The sequence below is a fragment of the Oncorhynchus mykiss genome, chromosome 4 (genome assembly GCF_057628025.1).
Source record: "Oncorhynchus mykiss isolate SJ-2025 chromosome 4, ASM5762802v1, whole genome shotgun sequence".
NCBI lineage: Eukaryota > Metazoa > Chordata > Actinopteri > Salmoniformes > Salmonidae > Oncorhynchus > Oncorhynchus mykiss.
The window spans coordinates 43232-52066 of NC_143025.1; the positions used below are offsets into that span (position 1 = coordinate 43232).

General features: G+C 47.4%; 1 non-coding gene across 1 annotated transcript; it reads left to right on the forward strand.

Annotated features, from left to right (window-relative positions):
• The first annotated feature begins 8413 nt into the window (after window positions 1-8413).
• trnat-ugu (transfer RNA threonine (anticodon UGU)) lies at window positions 8414-8485 on the forward strand. Its single transcript has one exon. It is a non-coding gene; the product is annotated as a tRNA-Thr (tRNA).
• Window positions 8486-8835: the final 350 nt, after the last annotated feature.

Below are 8835 nucleotides of genomic sequence, written 5' to 3' on the forward strand. Positions count from 1 at the left end.
TGTCTACATCTCCTATACAATTCCCCATTGGAATCAACGACGGAGGCCTTTCCATCACATAACAGACTACTAGACGCCTCTCCCCAAAAGCCAAGCGATCTCATTGGACAAGCCACGGTCGTTTCTCTCACATGAACACCGCATGCACACCTCATGCACCAATCGGATTCGACACCTGGCAAAACCACACACCCCTCATTTCCTATAAAAGAGGAGCATCCCTCAGCCTCAGTACCATTCTGTCTGAACATCTTTTGAAGACACTTCACCTGGAGAAGACACAAGCTGGACCTCTACCAAAGAACTGCACCCAAGATGACTACTCCAACTGAAAGACCAGACCCCAGCTCCATGCTACACCATAGATACACCTCACCTGGACCAAGCCGCCAGCTGGTACTCCACACTCCCCACGAATATCCTTCTACTCCCTTTGGAACAAAAGGCCCCTAAATAGCTTCATGCTACACCCTGAATCTGGACCACTCCGAGCCGCTTTTAAATCCTTGCGATTCCTAACCCCTAACCCCTAAACCCTAACCCTAACCCTAACCCCTAACCCTACCCCTAACCCCTAACCCCCCTAACCCTAACCCTAACCCCTAACCTTAAACCTAACCTTAACCACTCTTAAAACTATACCTAAACCTAAAACCTACTGACAGACAGTCTTTTAACCCAACCAACGGGTTAATCTACAAGTGGGCAACCATGGGGCCTACTATTTTGGCCGGCCGCGCCCGGACCCACCCGGACCGCGCGCACATGAGTGGAGTTCACACCCCTCCCTTCCCCCCATTCGGCTTCCACGTGTCAGAGATGGAAGTGGATCAACCGACTCAAAACTAGACAAACAAACACTTGCCAGTCACCGCTGCATTGCCTGACGGGGGGTCTGGACGCAGCAAGCCAAGGAAATTTTTATCCCTTTAAATTAACCGGGATCATCCCAAATCAGGCCTTTTCTAGGGGTGTTGATTCTACACCCAGTATACCTCTCTGTGAAATGGTTTGATGGTGCAGGTTAAAAATAATAATTAGATTTAATACAACCTAAAATAGCTCTACCAAACCTCTGAAGGACATCACTCCTGAGACCTCCACCAACACACACTTTTACTCCTGAGAAACAACTAGAACGATGAAGAAATCAAGACCCACCTACTCCAAGTCTTCTCAACAAAGTTTTTTTTCATCAAAAGACCAAGAACTCTACAACCAGCCCCTGACCTTCAGATATACATCACCTCCTCTATTTTTTTTTTTCAACTAAGAGGCAACATCCACCCTTCCTTTTCACCAAAGAACAAAACATCATCAGCCTGACACAGTGGAAACAGACTCCTACCCTCCCACAGAAACCCTGACGACCGTATTTCCAACTTAGGAGCAAAAATAAACAAAATTATAAAATAGGTCCACCCCACTCACACCTCTGCACCATACACAAACAAAACAAAAAAACCCAGGTAAGACCCCCACCCATAGGGGACCCACCCACACTATAAGACTCAACCAGGAATGCCTGTCAACTGTACAGCACAGGTACATACATGGGACAACCAAAAAGGAACCACCTAAAACCATCCATCTGGATCGAAAACCTCTCTCACACGAGGAAACATCAATATTCAACACCGGACCCCCCCCAGGTAAAGTATCCCTCACAGGACAGGTTGCATCAACTCCGGAGGACACACATCACTGGAAACAGCATACAAAAAGTTATTTCGGATCCGTACATCCCATAATCCAAGTGGACTTGAACACAGCCCAACGGCCAAATCTACCGCATATCCGGGAACCCAAGTGGACAGGAACGCGATCGAAGCTAAAACTCCGCTAATAAGCACCAACTAGAAAAGATAAAGACAGCAGCATTCTCGATCCGGGTAAAAGGAACACCCCCCTAGTAACCCTACCTGCAACTACCCCTCAATAAAGGAACAAGGTTCAAGCCCTCCAACACCACAAAAAGACCAAAAAAACACGGCTACTACTTCTCCCTGCACATCGCACCTTACTACATATGAGTAAACGTGACTCCACAAAAATCGGAGGAAAAAATAACTCAACCACATTCAAAGACCTATAACCAGACCTATGGGTCACCCAGAACCCCAACTAAAAAAACTACAGGAACCCACAGATGTCCACTCTACCCTCTACCTTTCCTGGACCCACAGAACCTCACCTTCGGGTATTTCCAACCCCAAACCCCCTACCAGAACAGACCGCTCCCAACGCTAACACACAAGTCAATGGTGACACAAAGGTCAAACACACACTTTTACAGGAGGATCTATCATACTTCTACTAATCACAGGAACTCCACGTATGGCTCCTCTTGACCCCTAGGACTTCTAGTCTTACTTAAAATTCACCTGGCACCTCTCGGACACCCACAAACCAAACAGCACCCCAAAAGCAAAGTGTCTACATCTCCTATACAATTCCCCATTGGAATCAACGACGGAGGCCTTTCCATCACATAACAGACTACTAGACGCCTCTCCCCAAAAGCCAAGCGATCTCATTGGACAAGCCACGGTCGTTTCTCTCACATGAACACCGCATGCACACCTCATGCACCAATCGGATTCGACACCTGGCAAAACCACACACCCCTCATTTCCTATAAAAGAGGAGCATCCCTCAGCCTCAGTACCATTCTGTCTGAACATCTTTTGAAGACACTTCACCTGGAGAAGACACAAGCTGGACCTCTACCAAAGAACTGCACCCAAGATGACTACTCCAACTGAAAGACCAGACCCCAGCTCCATGCTACACCATAGATACACCTCACCTGGACCAAGCCGCCAGCTGGTACTCCACACTCCCCACGAATATCCTTCTACTCCCTTTGGAACAAAAGGCCCCTAAATAGCTTCATGCTACACCCTGAATCCGAGCCACTTTTAAATCCTTGCGATTCCTCCCCTAATCTAGGTACTCCTACATCACGGGACCCACCTCCCAGAGAATCAACGCCCTTTTTGGCCTTTTTTCAACGGACCTTCATAGACCTCCAAGACCGTCGAGCCTCAACTACACATATACCCACACACACACCCCATTTTCCCTGGTCCAAAATACAGCCTTTTTTACCGTACTACGACCAAGTGCACCTATTTTTGCACCTTTCTTTTCTCCTCCCTGCCACCTGATGAAGCCGAGTAAGGCAGAAACGCGTTGTGGCTGGGCTACCCCTAGATCCGCTGTGATGCTGTAGGAAGGCAGATTCCACACGGACTTCGGGGGTATCTCCTTTTGGCTACCTATTTTCATTTGTACTTTTCTCTTACCCTTATTTTGAGTTTTACACAGGGACACACTACAACGGATGATCTACGAGACAACAAGGACCCCGGGCACTCTGATGGCAACCCAGACCCCCTACTCCACCTACAAACCGGGCCCAAAAATTTCGACGGGGCATAGATAATTACTTAGACCCTCTACACCTTTAAAGAAGAGACGCTCAGAGGGGCCAGCCGAAAAAAGTTTCGACTGGCAACCTAGTCTCATTGTAGGAACGTCGACTTCGCCTAACATAACGTCTTTTTCACAGGCTTCAACAAATGGCACAACAGGCTCCCACCACTACAACCCCGACCACACAGGACAACCCAGCCTCACAAACCCAAGACCAACCGGAACCGAGAACAAAGAAACCCTTCTAAAAAAGCGGCCAAACCCCCACCATACCAGAGGACCCAGAGACCCGGTCATACCCTCATAAGGTTGACATAGGGAAGGGCTCCTTTTGGGCAACACAAACCCTCCTAACCTTCCCCCACATCATACCCTGACCAGGGTGATTGAGGGAACGGAGCAGAGGCAGAGTGTTAAGGTGGCCTCTGCATTTTCATCTCCATCCCATACCCAGATCTGGGTGGTATGGAATGATAATCAGCAGGAACAGGTTATAACTCCACAACCGTCTATCTCCACATCCTCTTCCCAGTCAACACCATCATTCATGGGATTGCTGGACAGAACCATTGGATGACATCCCCAGCAGGCAACCAAACCCACAGCCAATCCAACATGATGGGAATCCAGGACCTTCTAGACACCTAGCCCCTCGAGAAGGACATGCCTCAAACCTACCAAACAGGTCACCTCTTCAAACAGAATACCACCACCGCTCACCACACCATAGGATGGAGAGATAGGACGTGGACACCCCAGAGGACGGTCCCCCACATAGGACCAGAGGGCACCAGTACCGGACCACTTTTATGAGCACTTAGACTCTGCGGGGAACTCAAAGAACACCAACTTCCTTCACCACAACAGAAGCTATCCATTCCTGGACCCTGACTCCGTGCTTTGTCCCCCTCCAGAAACTCCACGGACCGGATTAACCCACCCACTCCATCAAAACAGCAAACCCAGCCAAAAGGCGAAGCTCTCACCAATCCAGTGGAGAGATAGGACGTGGACACCCCAGAGGACGGTCCCCTACACAGGACCAGAGGGCCCCAAAACCAAACCACCTTTACAAACACTAAAGACGCTGCAGGAAAATCCAAAAACACCATAAACTTCCTACAACCCAACAGTAGCTATCGATTTGTGGACCCTGACCTTGTGCTCTGTCCCCCTCCAGAAACCCCACGGACCGGATCAACCCACCTGCTCCATCCAGCAGCAAAACACAGCGAAAGGCGAAGCCCTCACCGATCCAGTACCGCAGGGTTAATGCCTCCACAGGTGGAACAATACCACAGCAAAATATAAGAAACCGTTTGGAACACCAGACCCTAACCACTACCACTCTGAAAAAAACGGGACAACCTGGTCTCACCAACCCAAGACCCACAAGAACCAATGTTAAAGGAACTCTCCCAAGATAGAGGCCCAACCCTACCACACCCGATAGCCCACTTCCACCATACAACTCACCAAGCTACCGGGTGGTGACCCACATCCAGAAGAGACTACGGCCAAAATAACTACTCCCTCTTCACACACCGATCCTGGCCTCCCAAAGACCACAACAAAGGAACCAAAGAATCTCACCGGGACCCACGGACCAAGGATGGACCTCCCAAACCCCTCGAGGACCAACACCACTTCCCACGGGAACCGATGTCAAAAGAACTCTCCCTAGAAGCGGATCAACCCCACCATACCTGATGGCCTACCCCCACCATACAACTCACCCAGCTTCCGAGTGGCTACTCGCATCCCCCAAAAAATGATGTCTCAAATCCAAAAAACTACTCCCTCTCCACACCCCCATCCTGGCATTCAGAAGGAACAAAAATCTTAAGGATTCCTTAATCAACAGCCACTTCCAAAAATAACAACCACAACGAAGAACTCAAAAAATACAACCGAGACTCACGGACCTAGGATGGACCTCCCAAAAATAACCCTCCAGGACCAACACCACTACCACGGGCTGGACCACCACTGAGGCTTCCAGTACAGCGGAGGAACATCTGGACATACACTGCACCTGCACCTTACACACCCCACATCCCATACAAAAGACAGGGGGTCATTAAGACCACAAAAACAGACTTCCAATAGCACCATAGAGTTACCATGACCATGGACTCTCAATATAACTTTCCTGTAGCTACTTTACTAGCACTATAGAGTTACCGTGACCATGGACTCTCAAAAAAAAAAAAAAAAAAAAAAAAAAAAAATCTATATGATTTTTTCTTTTTTATTTCTGGAAGTAAGGGTTACCATGACCATGGACCCTTGACGGAAAGAAACAAAATAAAACACAAATAGACCAAATTTAAACAAAAAAACCTTCACCAAACTACCATCCTTCTAAAATATTTTTTGGAGACACCCACCAGCACCCCCAACGGACGAGAACCTTTTTTCTCCAACTACTCTGGGGACCCCGACCTTGGCGACTCCCCCGCAGTGATTACACCCTAAGCAATTAGGCCCTTCCATACACCAAGCAAGAAGACAGGAGGATATGGATAGACCGGACTCCTTCGGGACCTCTTGGGGTTCTGTTGGCAGACCAATCGGCTCAACCTTCCTAGCCCCATTACATACGGGAGAGTCACGTAACGCGCTGAACGACTATCTACCCCAGTTTAGAATTGGATTGGCAGTATGTTCAGTAGCGCGTGGGTGGTCCTAGCGGGCTGGGGCAGTTAAATCTTCCAAAACAGGGGCTTTGGGTGAGGCGCTGCGGCTGGAGGACTCGCATTGGCCGTGTAATCCCTGGGGTACCCAGATAATGTCTGGCGGAGAATTGGATCCCACGGAATAATTCCTCTGGGAGGATCCCTTACCCCGCCGTACTTAGCCTGGACAACCGATCCACTTGTTTGACCTGGACTACGAACAAATTCACTGTCTAGGGAGGATATACCTCTGGAAACGTTACGATCCTGGAAGGGAGTAACTTCACTGGTCACTATCACCCAAAACCACTGAATCACTTACGACTGAGATGGTGGGGATAGAAACACCCAATTAACTTCTACTACTGCCGGACGTTTCATACGTAAGCCAGAGAAGGTTTGCCGGTTCCTAAACCCTCCATACACCTACCGAAACACAGGACGAAACTCAAAGGGTAGTTTAAAGACTGACCACTTGACAGGGACACATGGCAACCGACTGAGGTCCGGACCTGCATAAGGTACGCAACTCGATGGTTTTGCCTGATCCTACGCCGAGTATACCCATACAGACCAGCTGGATTTGACTAGACATGGGTTAATTTGGAATTAGGATCCTGGAAGGGAATAACTCCTAATTACACACATGATTGAAAACATCCAGGACCAAAGACTGACGAACACTGAAGTAAATACATAGACAACATGGAGCTAAAAAAGAAGGATCCGAAAGAGAGTAAACTCCTAAGTTGCACTATGCTTTCCACTTCCGTTGACATAGCGGACCAAGACATCATGACCATACCACTCGACATGGACACATGGCAACCAACCGAGGACCGGACCTGCATAAGGTACGCAACTCAAGGGTTTTGCCTGATCCTAAGTTGAGTTGACAGACTTACCTAAACCTTAACCACTCTAAAAAACCCTTACCCTTACCTAAACCTAACCTTAACCATTCTAAAAAACTATACCTTACCCTAACCTTAACCACTCTTAAAACTATACCTAAACCTAAAACCTACTGACAGACAGTCTTTTAACCCAACCAACGGGTTAATCTACAAGTGGGCAACCATGGGGCCTACAACCTTGGCCGGCCGCGCCCGTACCCTCCGGCCCGCGCGTATATGATGTGGAGTGCAACCCCCACCTTCCCCCTCCGGTTTCCACGTGTCAGAGATGGAAGTGGATCAACCGACTCAAAACTAGAAACCTAACCCTAACACCTAACCCTAACCCTTAACCCTAACCCCTAACCCTAACCCCTAACCCTGACCCTGACCCTGACCCTAACCCTAACCATACCTTACCCTAACCCTAACCATTCCAAAACCCATACCTAAACCTAAAACCTAACCTTAAACCCTTCTAAAAAACTACCTTACCCTAACCCTAAGCTCAACCATTCTAAAAATCTATACCTTACCCTAACCTTAACCATTCTAAAAACTATACCTAACCCTACAGACAGACAGTATTTTAACCCAACCAACGGGTTAATCTACAAGTGGGCAACCATGGGGCCTACAACCTTGGCCGGCCGCGCCCGGACCCCTCCGGCCCGCGCGTATATGATGTGGAGTGCATACCCCTCCCTTCCCCCCCTTTCGGCTTCCACGTGTCAGAGATGGAAGTGGATCAACCAACTCAAAACTAGAAACTAACCCTAACCCCCCCCCAACCCTCACCCTAACCCTAATTATAGGTGAAATAAATAAAAATAAGAAACATTTTTTTCTTTCCCAGAAAGGGGATGTAGCACAGTGGTAGAGCGCATGCTTTGCATGTATGAGTTCCTTGGTTCAATTCCCAGCTTCTCCATTAAATTTTTTGTTTGCAATGACACATCTACTTTCCAGAATGTTGAAATTCTCAGCAGGAAACAGAGATGTGCTAAATAATTTGCTTTTGTAATCTGAATAACATGTGTTCAATCCCTGTTCGTACATTTATGGAACAGAAGTGGCATGGTTGCAAACTTCAATTGCATAATTTTCAAAAACTGAAGTTCATGGGTTAGATGACTGTCCATACTTGCTTGTATTTAGAATTGCTGCTATCATTTCATTGTAGTTTCAATGGAGTGGTGTATATAAAAAGTACATTGTATTAATATTGCATTTTATCTGCAAATAAAATGGGATCAAAGCTCAGAGGCGGAGTGCATGCTATTTATGTATGAGGTCCTTGGTTCAATCCCAAGGTTCTCCACTGAGTTTATTTGTGTGCCAAATTCACATTACACAACTACTACTTTCCAGAATGTTGATAAATATCTTGCAGCATAGAGTGGCATGGTGGCCAAGCGGTAAGGTGTCGGTCTTGTAAACCGAAGAGCATGGGTTCAAATCCCATCCACGCCTTACCGAAAGATAGCTGGTACCATGGAAAGGTTTTTTCACTGGAGGACTGAAGAAAAAAAAAAATCTCAAAATGGCAACCCTGCTATTATATACGGTAGAGCTAATACTTGAAATGCATGCGGTCTGAAGTTAATTCTCTGATGAGTATATTTAGTTTTGAAATTAGCTTTTGCACAACTCCCACTTAGCAATTTAGTCGCTGTATTTAGCAAGTATTCAGACCCCTCTAGCTACACATTTTCAAAAAAGCAACTAGTGACAAATCTAGCCACTTTTTCTGGTGTTATTGGAGACTTTTGTAGACTCTGACGTGAAAGCACGTATTGTTCTTACTCTTCGCAGCGGGTGCT